This window comes from Thalia democratica, chromosome 2 (genome assembly GCF_965202585.1).
Source record: "Thalia democratica chromosome 2, ktThaDemo2.hap1.1, whole genome shotgun sequence".
NCBI classification, from domain to species: Eukaryota; Metazoa; Chordata; class Thaliacea; order Salpida; family Salpidae; genus Thalia; species Thalia democratica.
The window spans coordinates 13,944,879-13,969,878 of record NC_139166.1 but is presented as its reverse complement, the minus strand read 5'-3'; positions in this window follow the sequence as shown (position 1 = coordinate 13,969,878).

Here is a 25,000-nt window from a genome sequence, read left to right as displayed (position 1 = left end):
ATAAAACTATTTGATATTTCAAAGTAATATTTATTGTTAACAATTGTTCTATTGAATCTTAGGGTAAAAAAAAATTGCAAAAAAGAGGAGGGTATAAGTTAAAAATAAGGTTTTATTTATCTCAGGCTAGTTAGTAATGAATCAGATAAGTTTTTATTCATACAAGTTATTTTTTAGTTTCAAAAACTAGCAACAAAAATCAAACTTAGATTTAGTTTTATTTTCACCTATTTATATTATTAGTATTTTACTTTTATGTGTTAATTGATTTAGTACATATAATGTTAAAGAAATAGTTGGTAGTTTTAAATTGATTTCAATTAAAGCTAATTAGTTCAATAAAAAATGGTATTATCTAGTTAAACCTATTAGGAAAATAATGTAAATATGTTAATCTTACTTAATTTTAATTAATAAATCCAGCTGAAAATATGCATATATTTGTGATTTTAGGATGTTTAGTGAAGAACAACTATATGTGCCTAACTTATTAAATATTGCTTCACAAGTTTAAGTGTTTTATTAAGGCTTAAATAAAATAGCTTTTCTGAACTGAACAAAAGTTTTAATAGAACCTAGGCTAGTTCCAGTTAACTTTATCTAATTTAAAACTGTCCTAGGTTGTATAAAAACTAAAGATGACTCAGTAAAAGTTTTAGTTATTAAAATTGGTTTGGATGCACCGAATAGTGACAGCCCTGTTATCAATAAAACTAATACTTATTAGTAAATTAACCTGGGTAGACTGAACGGCTAGAGCAAAATGTGATGATTACTAGAGGTTGCAGAGCAAAACAATCTACCTTAAATGCAAATATTTCCCATTCTTTAATATTTAAATTGTTTATATTTTTACAGATTTTAAACAAATTGCTTTGATAAACAATTGGAGGGAGGTAAACTGCTCCGTACCTCATTTTTGTGCCTAAAATAGTGATATATAATATAAAAGTATGATTAAAACCTTATAAACGTTCTACTTAAATTTTTTCAGTACCATATTTTAAATCACATTGCCGATACACTATAACCTGCCACTGACTATTGCTAAATACATTAATTTTGTAATTTTATTTAGATCATCATAGTCAACTAGAAAAATTTTTATTGAAGATATCGTTTTGCAGTTCTGTTTTAAAACATAAGTGTTGATGTTTGTGTACAACAATTAATTATTTTTTTTTTCTGTTTACGGTAATTGGGGCAGTTATAAAAGTGTGTTCAACAATAATTAGTAGTTTGACTGTGGCCGGTAGCTATATAGAAAAACTGAGTACTGTATATTAATAAAAATAAACTAAATGTATGTACACTGTAAAAATTTTATTCACACGTACTAACTTATTTTTAATTATAATAAAGCAGACGATTAGTCTTATTTCGCGAAATAAATAAAAAACTTAAATAAGCCTTATGTAAACCTGGGTTTCTCAAAACTTTTTATAATCGCCATCTCTAAAACACTTATAAAAACTTCAGCTTTTCATCATCAAAGCACCAATATATATATATATACATATAGTAATTACCATTTATTGAGTTCTTGCTATCCGAATTTCGAAATTGCATTTTCTCTTTCGCCCGACTTACTACAATCGCCTTTGGTCCGTCGCACCCTAGTCCAAACGTATTATTTTACTTGTCATCAAATTAAAGTACTGTCTTTTTTAACTTGTTTGTTTTTCAAAAAAGTCTAGACCAGGATTTCCAAATATTTTTTCGTTTCCAGGATTTTCGTCTTCTTTGGAGAAATTAGAAAAGCTAAGACCCCTCCGACAGATTTCTCAAAAAACTTCCCTAAAATACATCTGAGAGCTTTTTTTTTTGCTTTACATAATTATTTCATAAAACCTAGTCTAGGTAACAGTTTTTAATCTTGTGCTCTAACCCCTTTTACAGCTTATGGCCCCTAAAATTTGTCTCCAAAAAAGCCATATGGCACACTTTAAAAATTTTATCTAGAATTATAAAACTATACACTGAAAGTAAAGTCAATAAACATAATTATTATTTAATAAAAACTATATATTGTTACTCAGTAATATTATATCATATATGCTAACTAAAACAAGATTTTTACCTATGTTTTATCTCTTATTGTTCAAACCACAAGCTTTACTTTTTCTTAGATTTCATAAATTTTAAAATGAGCACAAATACTTTAGCCGAAAGCATCCAGCAGCAGTATTCACTGGACAAAGCCCAAACTCCAATGGAGTATTTCAACGCGACAAGGTACATTGAACTTAACAGAAACGCAGAAGTAATAGGAGATGATTATAGTCAAGATAAGTACGATTATGGTCAAAATTATTATGATTTTGATCAAAACTATTATGATCATGTTCAAGATGGTTATGATTATAACCAAGATTATTGTGATTATGGTCTAGATTATTATGGTAACGATCAAAATGATTATGACTATTTTCAAGATGATTATGAACAAGATCATTATGATTATGATCAAGATGATTATAATTTTGATCAAGATTATTGTGGTCATGATACAGACTATTTAGATTATGGCCAAGTTTGTTATGATAATGGTCAAGATGATTATGATCAAGATTATTATGATTATGATCAAGATCATTATGATTATGGTCAAGGTTTTTATGATGATGGTCAAGATTATTATGATGATGATCAAGATTATTATGATAATGGTCAAGGTTATTGTGATTATGAACAAGATTATTATGATTATTTTCAAGATGATTATGTAACAACGAAAAACGTGAAGAAATAAAAAGTCCTGATGCGGTTCATGATAAAAGTTGTACCGATGAGAATGCAGACGATGCATCAGTTGGAGTACTGTCAGTCTTGTATTTTACAACGGAGTGATGAAATTGACATTGTTGATGGTTTATCTAGTGATGGTGGTGGTCATGGTGGTGAGCATGATTTAGTTCTTAAAACTTGGTTTTATCGCTAGAAATTAAATAAAAAATAATATACTTATGAAAATGTTTTTGATTATTTTTTTTAATTATCCACTATTCATAACTAACTTTAACTAACCAATTTTTTTACATAAAGTACACATAAAAAGTTTGTTTGAAATGTTTTTTTTTTAAGAAGAAAAACAGTTCGTATTTGCAAGTAAAAAGTCATTCGATGCAAATTTGCCGCTTTTTTTCGTCAATCACGTGCTGAATGTTATGACGTCATAGTTGGGTTAGTTGTCGTAATCTACGTAACAGCGCCCCTTGTAGTTTCAGTTTTGCTTTTATTTACACCAGGACTTCTAAATATAGTTTAACAACACCCTCGGCGGAAATATATAAGCAATCGCCTCTATTAGTTTGACGTCGCTTCTTTACTAGTTGATTACCAACTCGCTTGACTACCGCCTTGCTAATTAACGCCCCCTAGTAGTTTAAAATATTCTCAAAAAAGGCAATATTGCCCACTTTTGGAAACCCTGATTTATGCTTGAGTACAAAAGTTTTATGTGTCACAACTGCTGCGTTTGAAAAATTTTGTTTTTCAACATATTTAAGTTTAAAAGTTAGAAAAGCTAAACTAACATCTTTTGTCAGCTGTGCTGTGATAAATCTTTATTTAAGCAAGTAAGTTTTGTTTGGAATTTTTAACAACTTAGACAGAACTTTTTGCTTAACACAAGTCCACTAGAAAAAACATGTTCACGTTTCTAAATTTAAATTAGCTTACTAAGATTTTTGAGATGCTTTTAAAACTTATGAAAAAGTCTGAAAGTTTAGAAAATATGCAAATTTCACAATAAATTTGTACAAGTTTAGTCGTGTTATCATCAGATAAAACTTATAAGAAGTTATCTTTTAGTTTTGGTCATGAATTGTTGTCAATATATTTTAATTGTGCTAAGTTCTTTGAATAAAATTAAAAAAAAATAAGATAATCTTTTGAAATAAAGCGATAATGTAAATGGAATTAAATACTATTTTATTCGAACTGTTGTACGAAAGAAGAACGGTTTATCTTTTAAGTAACTAAAATCTATTGTTAAAAACTTTAAAAAGATTAAAAACTCTTATTGTATAGATTAAAAATATATAAAAGCTACTTAAAGAGAATGTAAACTAAATATATATATAACAGTAGATATACAAAAAATAATTTTGTATTAAATAGATTCTACGAACTTTATCTCAACTCTTTTTTGACCATTAAATTTTAATATTTTGATATCCTAAAGAGAGTTAAAAGATAAATAACGTTTTTCGAACTAAAATTAGGTAAACAAATTAAATTAGTTGTTTAGAAAACAGCTTCTAAATAAATAACTATTACTATCTCAAACTTGTTTTATACTAGTCTGATTAATAACTAAATATATATATATATATATATATATACACATATTGTTACACAAAGCTGATTTAAAACAATGTGATAGTATAAAAAAAAATATTTGGATTTTTAATACCATTATCGAAACATAACAACTGTGTTTTATATTATTTACAGTAACTAAACTAGAAAAATATAATGATATTTGTGAACAAAATGTAAATCAAAAACCAGTTTTTTTGATTTTTAAGACCGCTTAGTCTTTCGAGATATTTGAATGTGAATGCTACAAAAAAAAAAAAAAACGATATAAAATTTTTAATTGAAAGTTAAAAGCAGTCTTATTGTAATATTTACTCTTTACCAGTGCATTACTATTGCTTATTTTATAAGTGTTATAGTTTAAAACGGTTTTTTAAGTTATTCACTCAAATATTTTTGAATAAATGCAATTTACGAAATTTTTCTTACAAGGTGCGGCCAGCAAATAAAATTTTCAAAATAAATTAGCCCGTAACTTACAAAAGGCTGCCGACCCCTAGTGTGTCTAAGCATACAGCATAAATTGCCATCTTATACATAGAAAAACAAGTAAGTGTGCTTCTAGGAAATAGAGCTTGTTAATTGGTATTGTAGATTTTATCAATTTAAGAAATAAAAGCTTTACAAACTACCGTACTGGTAATTAAAGATTTCAAATCAACATTTTCATACTAAGCTGTAGTAATTACCATCAAGTATTATTTTCGTCATTTTCGTCCTAACAATAACTTTTTATTCTACTAAAACACGTATAACACATTTTTTTTGTTCACGTATTTTAAGTTTAAAAACAGAAAAAATCTAAAAACTATAATAAAGCAAAAACCATTTTGCTTATTAAAAATATACAAGCCCATGTACATTATTTCATCAATGGTTGTAATAGTACAGCGTATACGTAGAACTATATAATCCCATGTACATTATTTTATCAACGTTATCAATAGTACAGTGTATACGTTTACGTCTAACTCTGGCTGCCGGGGATTGATTTCCTCTGTTAACATACTTAATTTTTTGAGGTCTTATATATTTAGACTTTTCAGTTCAAGTTTCATTTATAGTTTAAACTAAATATAATTTGAAGTTGTGAAATAAGTAAATATTAAGATTTTTGTACGCGGCTCTATTTTTAGTTTTCATTTTATTTTTGAAAAATATTGTTTTTGTGTTGTTATTTAAAACAAAGTTATATTTAATACTTTATAAAAGATTGTTTTCAGATATCAAGTAAATATTTTTTTTACAGTTTAAAAATTTCTTACAATATATAAGCATAAAAATTCGCTGACCAACGAATTGTGCCTTAAGCACAGGTTAGTAAATGGGTCGGAACTCTTATACAAGTCGCAGGTAATTTTTCTTTAAAATGTTGTTCATGGGTCTACGTGAACTAAAAAAATAAACGTTTAAAAATAAAACTATCATTAACAAAAACCTGATTAAAAAAGTAATAGTAGAGCACTACAAATGAGTAAACACTAAATTAATAGGTCTTGGACGAGACGTTAAAAGATATCCGTAGTGTTCGACTCGATAACTGAAAAGGTTTTTCGTGCACCAGGTTCTAGAACAAAATATTTTAAACGCTTTTATTGTCGTTTAATAAACAATAATAACCTAATATTAAGCTTTTATCATGAAGCACTTTTTTATTATTGTATTTTTAAAAGTATGTTTTGAGCTAAAAAGAACCTCACGGGCCACATATTTTGGCTTTGAGGGCCCCTTTTCCCGCGGCCCTTGGTTTTTTGATTCCTGGGTTAGCAGGTCGTACTATCAGTCGACTGGAATCGAGTTTTGTATTGGGAACTTTTAAAGGCAGCTTTAACTTAAACTTATTTTAGCAAATTTTCTTAAATAAGTTTTTTGAACGTTTACTAAAAGTAATCTGGAAGTTTTTATAATATCTTTTCAATGTAAGTTTACAAAAACTGCTGAAGAGTCTAGATATATATTTATGTAGTATAAATAAAATTATTACAACATAACACCAAGTACTTTTCTCTGCTTACAAGTAGCATTTAAGGTTTATAATTTTTATTAACATAACTATTTTTAAGCTAACAAAAGTTATGTGTAGAATTTTTACAAATATGTTGTTAACTAAAGTTAAATTTAATAGTACACTCTACATTTTAAACAAGCTGTTCCATTTAATAAAGTTACAATCAATAAAACTTAAATAAAGTTTTGTTTTTTACTTGGGTACATCAAGTGTTCTAATTCTGTTTAAATTTAGTCTCTATAAATTTGTGCAAATAAAAAAAGATAGTTTTGCGTAGTTCTGTGGCTAGAATAAAAAAGTTTTAAAATCGTTAAACTCTAAAAAGTTTACTGGTTTTATAATAAGCATGTTTAGTAATAATATATATAGCTGTGTTATAAAACTTAATAAATCTAATGTTCTGCTGTTGTTTTCAAATTATACTTCTATCTGTTTATTTCAAGATGAAACTATAAAACAAATTTTCCTTCAAGTACTTTTTAATATTTTGTTTTCAGTTTTTTTTTTTGATAAAGTAGAAATAATTTTTATGTGAAACGTAGTTGTTATACTATATATTATAAAATGAAACTACAAAACTACTAAGCATCTAACTTAACTTAACTTCTTAAATAACAAGTATTTACATAATGTTAATTCTGTTTAACTTGGCAACAACTAGTTATATAATAAACACAAGAGTTTTTTTTTTTTTCAAATTCACTTTTACATATTCAGAACAGATAAAACCAACTAAATGTTAAACCAATATAGCAGAAGACGGAAAAATGCGGCTCTCAAAGCTAAATCCTTCAGCCTGCGAGGGATATTTTCAAAAAACATTGTTTAATCTATCCGAGCGTTAAATTAATAACTTCAAACAAACAAAAGTTTATTCGCTCACAAAGCAAATAACTACAGCCCACGAGGTAGGCTTAAGCTGGAGATATTAAAAATTAAAACAGTTAGTAAAAGTTTACAATTAGGTTTTTTATTTAACAGTAAAAACTTTAGTTACAACAAGTTTGAAAAAGATACATTATATGCAGGATCCTTATAAAAAAAAAATTATCTAAGTATATTTATTACTGATTGTTAACACGATGTGATGATTACAACAAAACAACTTAAAGTTAGTTGTTAATTTTTACTATTGTTTTTGTGTTAGTTATTTTATCACACTGATGGTTTAAAATAGTTTTATATTGACTAATGCAACTTTTTTACAATAATGGCAGCCCGCGAACAATTTCTTACTAAATTGGCCTTCTACTTACAAAAGGCTACCGTCTTCTGCAACTAAGTAATCTTAAAATACGCACCAGTAGTTTGGAAAAAAGTAATTATAAACATTTTATTTAACAAAAATAAGAACTTGAAGTTTAAACTCTAAAAATTTTAAAGTAAAGCATTACATAAACAGATTAGTTTCAAGAAACGGTTTTAAAAAGATTATAGCTTATAGTAATAATATTCATATAAGAATTAAGCTAAATAAATATAATAGTTAGTTAAAAAATAGTCATTATTCTCGTCAACATATGAAGAGTTAAAATATAAATTAAAAAAAAGTAGTCTGAATGGTTTTACTTTTTATGATAAGTTTCTTTTTAATACTACACCAAATATTTTTTGGTAGACTAGACTCTAGAAGACTCGTAAATAATAAACTACTGATCACTTTCTAGTTTGTAGTTAATGAAGCAAATAATTTTTATAAGTTTTTCATTTTCTGACCAGTCAGTTATCTTAAGGTAATTATTTTTTCAGGAAAACTTTACATATATTAGATACATTTCTTGCAGTATATTTGAGTTTTAAGTATAGGATTTTTTAATCATATCATGTTTTTTTATTCAGTTTCTTTGATTCGTTTTAGAAAGTAAACTAGTAATCTTTAAGGGAACATTAGAATTTTATCACTCTGTATAAATAATTTTAAAAAAAGTTTAAACTGTAAGGCAAAGTAAAATTAATTTTTCAAATTGTAGGTAGTTTAATTTTTTTTTGTTTAAGTATTTAAAAAGCATTTTAAAAGAAAATTTTTTTTACTAGAAAATAAATTATATTCCATAAACTATTTACTACATTTTTTCTAAAATTTTCCATGTTCTAATTCTTTTGTTAAGTGAGATATAAGTGATAATGTCTTTGTTTTATTTTCCTTTTTTTTTATAGTAAACAGTTATTTTTTGTTATTATTTTGCTTGTTGACAACTTATAAGTAATTCAAAACTCAGAGAGTTTTACGCAACTTCAATAGGCTTATAAAAATTACATTAACAATGAAAGGTTTGATAATAAAATTAGTTACAGTTCGCTGAACAAGAACTTAAAAATCTAAAAGTTTAAAAACACATCTTAAAATTTATAGCAAAGTTCTGTATTTAATTTTTACACGAATATTTAATATTTAGTGTAGTTGTTATCAAGGATAGACTCTTTTAATGTTGTAAAAGAATTTTTAATCAAATACATAGCTTATATTAACTTTTGAAGTGAGTTAGTTGTGTTATATTAGTTTAATAGTAGTTTCTTTGTTATACGTAAAAAGCAGGTAAATTATATAAAATTATTTTAACTTCGTTTACAGAAAAAAAGTTTTCTATACTTATTATTATTTCAAAAAACAGAAAAAGTATAGGTAAAGTTGAAAAGTTATTTTTTTCTAAAATGATAACTTAATTATGTACTGCTTTTGTTAAAATGTTTCAGTATCAAAGTACATTCTTAAACGATTCAGTGATTTTGTAAAAAAAGTAGTATTATTTAACAAAATAAGATAAAATAACAAGTATCAAACATCTCAAAAAAAGTAAAAGTAAAAAAGAACAATTCAAAGCTTAGTTTTGATTTACATATTATTGGTATTTTAATTTCACCATGCCAAAAGCTCAAACTATTCATTGCTTAACTAAAGTTCTAAATCGCATTTAGTGATTTTTTTCTATCAATTATTAAAAAAAATCAAAAACTTTATAGAAATCTACAGAAAACAACCAGGATATGATTATGCCTTCTAATCTCACTAAAGAGAACTGTTATTTACCCTTGAAGTATGATGTATAATTCATTTCAAAAATTTAAGCTTACACCGGTTCTTTATTTTTTATTAACACTTTGGATCATAAGGTTTTGTGACTTTAATTTAAATTTTTATTTCAATTCTATCATCTTACTACAGTTTTATACCAATTGATGATAGGAATTTTTTGAAAAAAACTAACAACTTGAACAGTAATTAAGCAACATTGAGGTGCGTAATACTTTGCCTAAACACCATCTCTTGCAGAAACAGTGTAAATTAAAACAAAAAAATTACAAGAGTAGCACAAGCCTCAAAGCAGATTGCCAAGAATTTTGTGAACAAACAAACAAGAAGAAAGGCGAGGCAGGAAGTAGATACTTCCAACATGACTCCTGCCTTAAAACCGAAAGTCAGGTAAAATAACTTTTCAATAAAGTTTATTTTAAACCGTTATTCTTTTAACTTTATTAAACATTACAGTACAACACTGAAGACTTTAAAAATTGAAATAACAAGACTGATTGAAAAAAAGCTAATTTTTTTCAAACTGCTACATTGTTTTTGTTTTTCAGAAAAGCGATCAATAATCTCAAAACGAAAAAGAAGGCCGTGTAATTAGTAACCATAGTCAGCAGAACCCACAAATTCGGTGAGTTCATTTGCTAACACAATATTCTATCAATTGATATTTTTAAATAGTTTTGATAGCAAATTTATAAGTATTTCTCTTACTTATAATTTAAATAACTTTCTTTTATGAAAACCAGTAAAATATTCTCAAGTAGATTCTTGAGACAATTAAGATTTTTTTTACCTTTAATATTTTTGTTAGTAATTTTGAATTGTTTTCTCAGCTAATATTAAGTATTTTTGTTAGTTAAAAACTTTTTTCCATAAAAAACAAGTAAAATTTTCTAAAGTAAACTTTTAAGCCTTGAAAAATAACTTTAATGTTTTTAATTTATTGTAGGTGACTCAATTTTACCTCCCGAAAAACAACCAAAAAAGAATGACTTTTAGCCAGCATCCTTGGTGACATGGACAAAAACGGTTTTGCAGTAAGTTGCTTTTTATATCAATTAAAAATGTTCAATCTTTATTTATTTTTACTGGTCTTTGCTGTAGGTATATATCAGATGACTTTTAAAGAAAGTAAGAACTGAGTTCAATCACCAATAGGTGCTTTCGTAATTTTAAGTATTTAATTTACTTTTTTAATTTTGCTGGAAATCAAAACAAACTTTGTAGTGTACTTCATAACTTTATTTTCAGAACCTCAAGAAATCTCCCGATAAAAGTTCATCTGTCAAGAAACCAGCGAAAAAACCTTTGCAAGCAAAAGATAATAAACACAAGCTCAAATGTGATGTAAGTTTACAACTTTATATAAATCCAACATATAAAAAAATATTTTTAAATATAAATTTGTTTAAGAATGTAAGACAGCTGTTTTTATTGTAGCAGTACAACAAACTAATTTCCACAAAATTTTTTTACTTATATTTTTATTTGTCAACCCGCTGAATTTGCTGTGTAATATGTTTAAAACAATTAAAAAACAACTTTTTAAATCAGATCACATGGCAGCTTTTTTATGGAATTGACAAAGAATCATTTACATCACCTAAATCTTCCGAAAAGAGATCCAGAAGGGATGCGGATTACCGAAGTCCAAACAACGGCAGCCGATGTTCTAAATAATACAAATACTGAATAATTTTTTTCATCTCGTTGCTTGTACGTAGATATGCTGCAGTGTTTTTACTTTGTAAAAATAAAAATGAGGTAATTATAAATTGTGGTGATGTACTTAAAAAGTAAAAAACTTTGTACGCAAAATATTAAACATAAATTGATTTAAGTAGCTTTAAGAACAACATTTGTGTATAATGTTTCTATTAGTAATTATTAAAAAAAAATTTTACATACGAACTGCAACATTTTTCTTTATTTTGAAAACAAAAGATGTGTACTAATAATTTTGATGTCACCTGAAATTTTTGAAAATATTGTTTTAATAGAAGCCCAATGGGTGATTTTTCTTCTATAATTGTCTCGTTTTATAGTTTTAAATGTAATAAAAAGTGTAGTAATCAAACCTAACAAATGATCAATGTAGCTGTAGTGAAATACTTGTGAATGGATAGCAAATACGTCTAAATAACTAAGCAATTTAACAATCAAACATGTTTTTTTAAACAATTGTTTTTTGAAATGAGCGACATTGCATCTTGTGGGCAGTTTTTCATAAGGAGCGAACACTTATAAACGGGTAGAAAAAGTAAATTGATTACTAGCTAGTATAGAGGGCTAAAAACATAAAGTAATTTATTTTAAATTTTCTTAAAAATGGGCAATTATGAAACTGAGTTCCGAAAAAACAATCTATAAAACAAAAATATTGTGTAAATAAAATCCTAACTAAAACTATCTCATAGAAATAGTCACATTTCGACGGCACAACAAAGTTCTAAAATTTTGAGTTTTTGTCAGTTTAATACAGCAATAAAAATACTTTAAATAAGGTTTTATAAACTCATTTCTACCATCGCCCACTTCTTCATAAAATTGTATGATCCATTAACATGCGCTGTCCCGTTTCTTACTTAGCTACTAATTTACATTTTCGCACCCTGTCAGTTATATTTCTTTGATATTGCTGGCTTTGAGAAAACTTTAAACTAGCCTCAGATGGAAATACTGGAAAATAAGCTTAAGGTAATTAAGTACAAGCTACTAAAATTTATAAATCCCCCTTTCGTCTATTCACTAGTTATTACCCTCCGACTTATTAAAATCTCCCAAAAATGGGCCGTATAGTTTGATTGGAAAACTGATTTAGAGTTTGTTAGTGTTCAGATTTTTTTGATATAAAACACCATACGTTAGGTTAGACTTTAGCATTAAGGTAAGTTCGAAAAGTTGTAACTTTTTATATTGTAGATTAAAGGAAATTTAATTTATAGCTATGATTAAAAAATGCACCAAAGTTCGGGCCAAAATTGCAACTATGCGTCACATAGTTTTAGCATCAAATTTTTGTTAAAGGTAAATGAATTTAAGCATTGTAATTAAGTGTTTTAGTTACAACGAGTTTTTAAGTAGAATACTATATATATAGAATCCTTATATGAAATAAAAGTTTTGTATTTTGTATACTTATAACTGATTGTTTCACACTATTCGATGATTATGTAAAAAAATAAGTTAATTTAGTAGTTTTTTTTAGTAATGCTTTACAACTAGTTGTTTTATTACATTGTTTGTTTAAAATATTATTCATGTATTGATTACTACAATTTTTTCTAATAATTGCCGCCGGCGAGTAAACTTATACTAAATCTCCAGTGACTTCTAAAAGGCTACCGCCTTCAAGTAATCTTATAATACGCAACAGTAGTTAGAAAAACTTATTAAGTATCATTTACCTAATTAGTAGTTTAAAGTCTAACAATTTTCAAAGTAAAGCTTTATATAAATTAGAGTTAAAAAAAAGTTTTAAAAATTAAATTATAGCTCATAGTAATAAAGCTCATATTACCATTGTATGGTATAAATAGAATATTTAGTTTTAATTATCATTATTCGTACCAAATCTGAAGAGTAAACATAGTAAATTTGTTTAAGAAATATTTTGAAACTTTTTTTATGATAGCTTTTGATAATTAAAAGACCAAACATTTTTTTTTTTGGTAAATGTAAAGTCTAGACTGTTAAATAATGAACTACTGATTATGTTTTAGCTGTCTTGTAGGTTATAATGCAAATTGTTTTAATTATTTTTTTCTAATCAGTCAGTTAGTCTTAGGCAGTTTTTTTATATGAAAACTTTGCATATTTCAACTACATTTGTTGCAGCTTATTTAAGACTTTAAGTATCTAAATAGGTTTTTATCAAAATCAAACTTTAAAGTCTTCCCAACAAAATATGTTTCTTTTTTTTTTTGTATTGTTGATATATACTAATGGCCATAACTTTCTTTTAACTATCTCTTTTTTTAATACTTAGGTTGAAAAAAATCATTAGTATCAATTATTTAAAAAAATAAGAAAATTGTAGTTTAAACTTTAAGTATGTTGACACTTAAGTATTATATAAACTGGAGTTATTAAAAAAGTTTGTATAAAACAGAAAAAGTATACAAAGATCTGCAAAATAATTTTAACATCTTATTATTCTGTTTAAATAGTTTTTAAGAAGCTTTAATTTTAAGGCTAAGTAAACTTAATTTTGAAGAAAAGTACTTTAAAGAATATTTTTTTAAGTTATGAGATAGCATACTTGTAACAAATACTTTTTGTCAGAAAGTATATTATTCTCCATAACTATTTATTACTTTTTTATAACTATGTTATCTAATTTTCTCCGTGTTTTAATTATTTTTTTAAAAAATATTTAGTTAGTAATAGTTTTTTGTTTTATTTATACTTAAATTTAATAATAATTTGTTTGAAAATTTAACTTGTTTTTATTTTACTTGTTGAATACTTACAAAAACAACAATTATAAAAAGTTTTACGCAATTTTAATAGGCTTATACAAATTACATCACTAATAAAGGGCTTGATAATAAAACCAATTACAAGTTGTAAAAGAAAATTTTTTTAAACCTAAGTTAGAGTGTTAGAAAATAATTAAAAGTTTATAGCTAAATTCTGTTATTAGATTTTTATGAGACAATTGGATAATTAAAATAATTATAGTTAAGAGTAGAATTTCCTTATCTTAAAACAGACTTTTTAATCGAAAATAAAGCTTATATAAAAATCAAAAGTGAGTTGTAAGTAATATTTTATTTTTATACGTCAAAAGAAGGTTATTTTATATAAAATATTGTTAACTCCATCTAAAGACAGAAACATTTCTATATATCATAATGTTATATGAAAACTGAAAAAAAATATAAAACTAAGGAAGTTTTATTTTTTTTCTGCTTTTGTTTATATACTTGGTATCAAAATACATACTAATACAATTTAATGATTTTTGATACAGTTATCATTTAGTTTAAGAAGATATAAAATATCAAATATCATTAAGAAAAAAGGGAGTGTACATATGAACAATTTAAAGCTTAGTTTCGGGTTACATGTTATTGTTACTTTAATATTGCTATAACAATAGCTCAAACTATTCATTATTTTTATTATAGTCCTAAATGCTTTTAAGTGATACTATTTTTCTAAATACATTATTATTTTCTTTTATTCTAGGAATTGACTCTAATACAAAATATACCTACAGGTAGAGATTGTTTGAAAAAGCTACTTGTAAATGTTTGGTTTTTAATTTAGAAATATAATGATATATAAACTGGGTAGGAGTCTAATATGCACGAAAAGTGACGTTTGCACGGGTTGAACTTTTTAAACTTTTTTTAAGTTGTTAATAATTTTAGTTTTTTATTTATCAACTTCTTTAGTAATTTAAATTTTTAAATTTTACTATTACTGTTACTTTAACGCTTATCCTCAATCGATAACTTATATTTTCTTCTTTTTTTTTTGTTTATGTTATAATTATTAATTATTTTTATTAATTATTATTTTATTATTATCCTTACTTTCACTGTTACCCCTAATTCTTACTCTCAGTTAGTAATTTTTTTTTACTGATTTGTTTTTATTTATTTATTGTTCTTGTTGTTTTTTAATATTAACTTTTTTTCTGTTATTGTTTATACTGTCTTAGTTACCCTTAACCCTTACTCTCAGTCGGTAACTTGTTTTATATACATTTTTCTTATTTTTCTATACAGTTTTTTTTTACTCTCGTACAAAAATGACTCTTTGTGCAAAAGTGAACCTCCGTGCAAAAGTGTCTCTTCGTGCATATTTGACCTATTCTCATGTAAACTACAGCAACAAAAAATAGGATTGTAAAAAATCATATTTATTTTAAACTATGCACATTAGTAAAATAAAAATTTTGTAATAAATAAAAATATTTTATTTACTGCATTAGTAATTGTGTTATATAGTATAAAATAATTTTCTAAATAAATTAGTTCAACGCTTAAAAAGCTAAGATTTAAGAGTGTTTATAAATTTTAATAACAACCAAATTTGTCCGTTTCATTTTTTTGCAAAGTTTTCAAAATGTTACAAATAAAAAACTGGAACTTTAAAATTTAGTAAAACGTAATTAATTTTTATTTTTTGTTTTTAAAAAAGGGTTGATCATATTAATTCGATCATCAGACCACAAGCTTCGGTAGACTGTGACCGGTTTCGTTCTCAATCTACCGAAACTTGTGTTCTGATGATCGAATTGGTATGAACATACCTTTTGTAACTTTTAGCTCGTCTCACGGTCGCGAGAGTCCAGGCTTCTGCTCTGCAGACTTTCGCCGATGTTTCTGTTATTTTGTTTCAACGGTAAACTTTCAACTCGTAAATCGTATTCTTTGGTTAAGTCAACATTCTTTTACTATTTTAAGACAAAGTCTTATATTAGAAGCTCTGAAACTTAATAAAATACTTAAAAAGATTACTTATAAATAGTATCATATATTTTTATTAACATAGTAAAGTTCATAGCATGTGTTAATAAAAAAATATATATAAACACTACCAAAATAGCAAGCGAATAAATTACAGCGATTGTTAAAAGAACATTTGGTATAAATAACTATGGACTCTAAAGGTAGTAACAATATGAATACAAAGAACATTGCAACTCACCAAACCTTGAAAACTTCATCGAACGACTCAGCGTCCATTTCTACGATCAATGAACCGTGTAAAAAAGATTGTTGTGACGTGGAAGACGAGCAGTATTGTGGTTATAATGCTGCAGTCAAGAGCAATCCAACAACTGGCCAAACATCGAACATGGATGATTATTTTGTTTATGACTATCAGGTTAGACATTACCTTGCTTTATATTCTTGTTTAAAACTTTAAATTAAACATGAGCCGAACTCTTTTGAATCTACATCAACACTAGTAATTCAAAAAAATAACTAATACAAATTTAAAGCAAACCACCTTAAATTTAAGTTATTTAAGTTCATAGTTATTATTGTACTACTTAAGAAAAAGAAAATAAAAAACAAACTCAAAAGTAATTTATAATTACTCAAAATATATTACACTTAGTTTTAACTTTTATTAAAACAAACAATTTTATTTTAAATTCCAGCCTAGTCACCATCAAAACCATGCAGCTCAACATCATCAAAATGTTCAACAACCTGATTATTATGATCCAAAACAATTTAGTTTTTTATCCCAGTACTATTCAGAATATAACACCAAAAGTATCAACAATGATCCACAATACTGTCAGCAAAACAGTCCTGCTGTTCAGAATCACTCAGGACCAATCATCTACACAAACAATGATCCAAACAGTTTTCAGTTTACAGGTCACCAACAACAAGTGCCTGGTTCATTGCCGAACTATCCAATCGTTCAATACAACTCTCAGTACCCAGATGCGCAACAACCACAATTATACCAACCTAACAGGCAAGATGCTTACTACCAGAACAACTGTCAGTTCGACGTACAAGTTGCACCTGTTTATAACAACAACCATGGTACTGTTCAGCACCAGTTTCATCATCAGAAATATTTTACACATCCTCAGCAGCTTAACAACCATCAGTACGCCCACCAACATCCTTCTTCGAATTGGTATACAGGGCAGCCTTATCCAATTCAATATGACCGTTACACAGTGCACAAAAATTACACTCCTTCTCGTAATGGTTAGTTGTTGGTTTTGTTATTTAATTTTAACATAAAAAGTAACTTCCTGTATTCCTAGATTGTTACAACGAAGAACAAAGCTCAACTCATCCTGCAAGCCATCGTTTAAAACATGAGGTAAAGTTTCTTTATATATTTTGAATTAAAATAGTAGATTTTTTTATTTAAGTTTTAATACCAAACTAAATGTCTTCTCAAGTTAAAACACAAGTTGTTACAGCCGAAAAATACTTCAACTAAGAATCACGTGAAAGAACCCTTAGAAAAGAAGACATCAAAAGTAAAACCTGCGAAGGAAAGAAAGTAAGTTAATTTATTTTATTTATTAATAAAAAAAAGTTTATATTAAGTAGATAATTAATAAGTTAAACCGCTTCGTTTTGGTTTAACACAAAAGATCTATGTTTTGGACAACCAAATATTTTAAAAATGATGTTTTTAGAGCAAGGATTACAATATACGAACGTCAACGAAGTACGTTGGAAGACTTCTATAGGACAACAAAATATCCATCGTCCGACCAGGTTGATGGTTTGGAAATGAGGACAGGAATGAAGTTCAGAGAAATAAAAGTAAATTATTCACGCTGACTTATAAATTTAATTTTATCAACTTTGTAAACTCCCGTGTCAACGTACACATAAGAAAATGAATAGAGCCAAAATAAAAAGACTAATAAACTCTAAATAAAGCTTACTAGCTGTGTAGTTTTTATTTTATTTTAAATTACAAGTAATTTATTATAAGATGATATTTTTTTTTAGATTTTAAAAGGTAAAACAATTACTCTACTTCTGTAGTATTTAAGTATATTGACTGTTGTTATTGATAAAAAAATTCATAACTAAAAACAAATTTACTCACTTAGTGCTTTACAATAATCTTCCATTTAAACAATACTTTTAATTCAAATTTAAGACACTTTTTTTGATTGGTAACTTTATTTTGTTGACGTCAACAGACCTGGTTCAAGAACAGGCGTCATAAAAGCCGCAGTGAGGGAGAAAAATTCAGAAGATAGTGAACAGAAGTCAACAAATTAGAATTGTGCAAGTGACATTTTGACTATGAACATTAAAACTCTGGTTATTATACAGTAAACTCCTCACAATGAACTTACTTTATTATGATTATTTTATAGTAATTTTTGTTTAGATAATGCTATCTTCGTAAATGTGATCCGAGTTTCACTTGATGAAGTAAAGTTTTTGTACGATTTTAGTTTCATCTTTAATCGTCAGTTTAGTTTTATTTCTAATTTTGACGTTGGCGTCATGTTAAGTTCGGTCAAAAGTTGTTAATTTAACTATTTTAAAAATTTTACTTTTTTAAGTACTTGTTTACTTAAAATATTTTTTTTTCTTTGAAACTTATTTCCACCTAAATGGCTAAACTATAAAAAGTTTTTAAGCTTTAAGTTCATAAGAAAAATAAATACTATGACAAATACTTTTATAATTTTTTAATGCATTGCCGTTTTGAACAAACTAAATTCTAAATTTAAATTAAAGTAACGATTAATACTGTTGATTTGTTTTTATAATTTTTTTAGAAATAATGTTATACTTTAATTTGATAAGAAAAGTATAAAAACATTATAGTAAAATATGTTCTATATTTTCCTTTCTTTTCTATAATTGGTAATGAGTATTAATTAATAAATACATTAAATACAGTAATATAAACTGATTAGTTAACTTTATGAACTTTGATTTTATTTTTACACTTTGTTCTTTTAAGGAATTATACTACTAACTAGCATAAATAAATTAAACTTTTAATAAACTCAACAAAGTGTTAGTTTTTTCTCACTGAACAATATTTCTCACATTAAAGTTAAGGACACTAACAACTAAGTTTTAACTTTCTGATTTTACAAAGTATTAAGGTAAAGTGCATAAAACGAAATTATCTTCTGTAAATATAGTTAAAATAAGGAGTCGGCAGCCTTTTATAAGTAAACACCTATATCTTTTAGAAAAAGTTAGTTGCATGCCACATTGTATAAAAGTGTCTTCCGCAGTCCGCACTTATTAAAAACAAACTGTAGTAATATAAAAGTAAAATAACTAAAGTAGTGCTAAACTTTGCAATGGTAAAACGCGACTGATGACTTTTTGTTATAGTAGACGTCTTTATATTAGTTTCTAACATATTTTTAATTGTTTTAAAAATTTATGTTTTAGCTGAAATGAACGTAACAAGCAGTATACTTTTGTTTTGTGGTTCCCAACTGACTCGCGTACCGCAGTTTTTCAACCCCTCCTTTAAAATTGAAATACTTATGAAGTCTTCGTTCTAATTAAAAAAAGTGTTTCATCATTTCTTTAAAACTTTAAAAAAGAATAATAAAATTACACATATAAAAACTGTGTTTTTTAAAACCTAAAAAGGCTAAAACTGAGAGCTGTTTAGTTAGTGAGAGAAATTTTACCCGAGAACAAAAGATAAAACGAATTAGTTTACAATAAAGGAGTTAAAAAAGAAACAATACCAGAGAGCAAAAAGAACGTAAAATATTGGAACACTATTCAAATTAAGCGAGATCGTTAACAGAAAAACAAACGTAGTTTTACCGGTAAACAATGACTTTTTAACTTTGCTCAAACAGCATTTGACAGAAGTTAGCTGAAATCAAACGACCAAAGAAGAAAGTAAGACATAAGTTAAAACATGGGAGTATTTACAAAAGGGTCTGTTAAGTGTACAACACTACACGATCAATGTTTTAAATTATAACAAAGTTCCTGTTGGACTCACCAACTTGAAAGGAACATTTCATTTTTTCGAAGAAAGTTTCGGAGGAGAAAGGTGTGTTTGCTGCAAGGACAATTTGTTGATAAGACTGCAACCATGTGTTGTGCAAAACATGCACGGATACTTGGTTCAAGAGTAACAGGACTTGTCAGACTTGCAGGCATCCGTGTTATTAATTGTTCGTAGGCATTTAACTTCAAGTAAAAATTTTTCATTTTTTGTTTTGTATACGATTTTAATGGCATCTGTTTTATTAATAACTTGTTTTGGACTTACATAAAGAATTTTTTTATGGTGATCTTGTTTATATGGTTGATAAGTAATAACTAATATTATAAAATCACTCTTTACTCTGTGTGTCACAAACATCGTTATACTAGCTTTGAAATTTTGAACAAATCAATAATTACTGGCAAAATAAAAATTTTCGCAAGTTGTATTTTGTTTAAAAATGATGTTTCAACTAACTTGATTAGTTTAATCTAAATACATAATAGTGAACTACCGAATCCAAAACTAGGAGTTCGGACGGAATTAGGTACAGAACTTACTTTCAAATCGAGATAACTTGTTCTAGATGTTTGCTTAAATTGCAGTTCAGATGAATCAAAACTTGTTTTAAAATTTAGCTTTGTAGTGTATAACTTAATTAGTTTATAAATTTATCTAGCTTTGAATAAAATAAGGCTAGATAAAATTTAGAATAATTATTTTAGATTCAGAAAACTTCTTTATAAAATAGAAATGGTAAGCATATATTTACGGGTAAGATTCGGTCCGCAAGTAATTTTGTCGTGTTAAAAATATCCTTAATGGATAAAATAAATAAAAATCTATTAAAAGTTTTAAGTTTTAATATTACTCAAGTTGACACTAAACTGTGGTGATAACTTTTAGAACAAGTTTGAGCTTAGTCAAATCGGAATCTTTGGTTATAATAATTATTTTATAAAATAAAAACGGTCAGCAAAAGCATTTAAGTAACAAAACGAGCCTGTTGTATACAAAAAGCTACCACACTCAATCATATAATTAAGTTCATAAAAAAAACAATTTACAACGTTAGAAATATTTTATTTTATAATATTACAAAACTATAGGTTATTCGGCTTTTTAAGTTAGTTAATTTTAGCTACCGTACTCTTTATGTTTTATTTTTGAATTTTAATCAACTTTATTTTAAATTAACTTCAAGATAAGTAACTAAGTGTTTATTGATTATGCGTTAAATCACAAACATGCCCTTTGAGATATTTTGTTAACCCCGTATTGCCAACATATGTATGACTACACCGGCATCAGGACTGCATGTTTTTATCAAACGTTAAGTATAATGAAGCATATTTTATGAAAACTTATTTATATAGAACACAATCATGACGTATTTTAAAATAAAAACGAACTTCAAAAACAATTAAAATTTAACGAATAAATGAAATAATGCTTATATTAGTAATTACAATTTATTTACCTATAATACTTAATAATTTTTATTTAACTTATATTAGACTTTATAGAAATTCAAAATTCTTATAATATAATTTATTATCTTAAGTGAGACAAACCTACTTAGAATAAGATACCATTACTACACAGAATATAAACGCTTTATTCGAAAAATGATATCTAAATACAAGCAAGTTAGTTATTAAAAGCTACTTTAAGCTATATTTTAACATTTCAATTTTGGTCTGTATTGACACATCCTTTCTACGTTTTATCTTTATAATCTCTTTTGAGTTGCGACTTTTAGTACGTCTATTCTTGAACCATGTCTGAAAATATTCAAAAAGATCTAAATTTTAATAAATTTAAAAAATATTTACCTACAAGAGTTATTGTTAAGGCATATGCTGAAGTAAAACGTGTTTTTAAAGTATAAACTAAAAAAATAGTTTAATAAAAGACTAAAAAAATAGTTAAAACTTTTAGCTTAAAATAAACTTGTTAACATTTATTGAACAAAAAAATAAATTTGGACAGTACTCAGTTATTTAGCCTTTTCTTAAAATAAATTAATCAGCACTTTAGTTGTCCTAATTTCATAATTCATACATGGTGTTTAAAATATTTTTTTAAACTTTCGTTCATAAACTTATATACGTGAAGAAATTACTTTTATTTCTCTGAATGTCATTTCAGTCTGAGATTCCAAATCATGAACTTGATAGGAAAATGGATATTTAGTTCTCTTCTGATAGAAATCTTCTAACGTAAATAGTTGATGTTCAGTCAGTGTAATTCTTGGCCTAAAATATATGATTTTTAGTCAACTTATTATTTTCAATTAATCTAAGGTATGCTATATGTTTAAATCAATCACCAAACGTAAGTTTGACTTTGGTTATTGATAAAAAATTAAGTATACTCAACAACGCACTAACTTTCTTCCTTTCACTGGTTTTCTATTCAACGGTAGTGTTTTTTCTTTATCTTTTGCCATAGTGTTTTTAACTGGCTAAACAAGATCATAAAGTCAAGGACGTTCCATTTAATCACTTTTTATTATATTCAAATAGAATTTTAAAATCTTTACAAAATAACCAAAAAGCTTAAATATGTTTGTTATTTACAGTTTCAGAAAATGTAGTTTAAGTTTTTTACCTCTGGTTTTACACAATCATTTGCAGGATACGCTGTGAATTTTCTTTTTTTCTTAAAATCTTTAAAAAATATTTGAATTATGAAAAATTTAATAAACAAAATATATAATTAAACTTTGCCCTTAATCATTTACAAAGCTTAACAACTAACTGTTGCAATCGTAATTGTAGTCTTGCATTGGGTGTTGACTTTGACTAGGATTTACCTTGTTTGTTTCATGTTTTGTGGGCTGAACTGCATCGTTTTGTTCGTCATGATGTCCTGCTGGAAATACCTTAAATGTTTACTATAAAGCAAAAGTTTAAGTTTGATTTTAAAAGTAAAGATGCTGTTTAAAAGAACAAATTGTTACCTGTTGGCATGTTATATCCTTGCGTTGGGTAGTAATCATTAAAACTTAAGGGCGGTAGGTAGGCATGATGGTGGTTGCTAACAATTGGTTGTGATAGTTTTGAAAAGGTGAACCTTGCATTTCAAACTGACTGTTGTCCTGGTAGTAAGCATTTTGCCTGTCAGGTTGATAGGAGTGTTGTTGTTGGATATCTGGGTACGTAGAATTATATTGAATGATTGGATAGTTTGGCAAGGAACCATGTTCTTGTTGTTGGTGACCTAAAGTTTATTGATTTGAAAAACTACTTATGAAGCAGAAATTCTTTAAAATTAGTAATTTTAACAAACTCTTCATTTAAACTAAACATTATATTTAAAAAGAGTATACATTACAATGCAAATAGTACTATATAATATGTAAATAGTAGAATATAATGTTTAACAATGTTAATAAAAAAATTCAAATAGACCTTTAAACTGGGAACAGTCTGATTCTTTCTTTATTTGGTCGGTTAATCCTGGAAATGTTTGTTGGTGATCGTAGTAACCCGGCTGTTGTACGTTTTGAAATTGATGAATCGTTTGGGTTTGATGATGAATCGACTGTTAATGTTACAATAAATCTCAGTACTATTAATTTACTGTTGTTTAAAAATAATTAAAAAACCTACTCAAATAACCTTTAACTCAGTATTACTACTAAAGTATCCTGACATAACATGCATTTTATTAATAGAGTAATGTAATTCACTTTAGTTTTTAGTTTTATATCAGTGAAACTCTCATTGGTTACATTACTTGTAGAAAACGTTTAATATTCAAACGAATTATCAAAAAGTTGATTAAACATTAAAATAAAGTATATACAACAAACTGAAATCTCACTTGATGCAAACCAAGATCATCATTGATAAGTTTTTGATCCGACTTTTGTGTGTTAGAGACCACAACACCAAAATCATAATCATCTTGCTTATCTTCTTTCACATCTTGATAAACTTGTTTATTTGGATCAGTTGAAGTGGAAGGATAATCTGTTGGAGAAGTCTTGATCTTACCATCATTTGCCTGATGGATCGTATTATTTTTAGTTTCCTCGATTAGTATAGTATAACTTTTAGGCTCCATTTCGGTTGCGTTAGCTACTTTTTATAAAATATGCTGAAATATTGTTTTATTATAACTCCATAAGTAAACTTAAAACAAAAACTATCTCTTTATTAAAATTTTTTATGATTGTTTAAAACTTTGTTTTGATGTAGTGCAAAGAATCATTTTAACAAAATAGAAAACACTTATTACTCTTACTATATTTTGCTGCTAACAATGGCAAATTTTATGGATTAATTTAAATTTCCTGCATTATTCTGAAACTTTTAAATATTTATTGAAGATTATAGTTACTAAAGTAAAAGCAACAATTCTTAATTTTAATTTAAATATATTTTTTCTAAAACTTTTGATCTCGAGTATCTAAAGGTCGGAGTAGTTATAACTTTTGTGTTTGACCTTTGTACTAGAAAAAAAAGAGTCAAAATATTTTCTAATACTTTATAAAATATAGTGATTAACAGCATTGTTTAAAAACTTTAAACAATGGATATGTATTACACAAAGTATTTAAGCAAAAAAAAGTCTAACATATACCATTCAGTTATAAACTTTGTAAATTTTTTTTTGAAAATAATAACTTAATATATATTACTCCAAAATCAACAAAAATTGATATTCTTAAGTTTTATAATAAATAGAGCTAGTAAGAGTTAAAGACTTAAATATAAGTTCAAAATAACATTAGTAATAAACATTTTTTTATTTTTACTTTATATTTACAAACTAAGGTACACCAAAATCAAAAATAAAACTATTGTTTATACTTTTTGTAAAATCAAAACAACGTTTCTAACTTAATTGCAATGGAAATGTAGTTACAAAAAATAATAGCTAGACATTACCTCAAAGAATCTTATATACCCTAAGTTAAAAGAGATTAATTCATTAGTTACTTTTTGTACAAAGTTTGAATTTTATATAATTTTAATTATATTAAGTAATTTGGTACAATCAACATACAAAAAATAAACTAATAACAAGCTTAGATTTTACAAACTTTAGCAGTTTTTGTTTTAATGTTGTGAAATTAAAACCATAGATGTGTGTAATTTTAAACCAGAAGCTTTAAACTTTCTTTTTGTATAGTAAATATCTTTATGACAATCAATATCTACTATTTGGTTTTAACTAACCACATC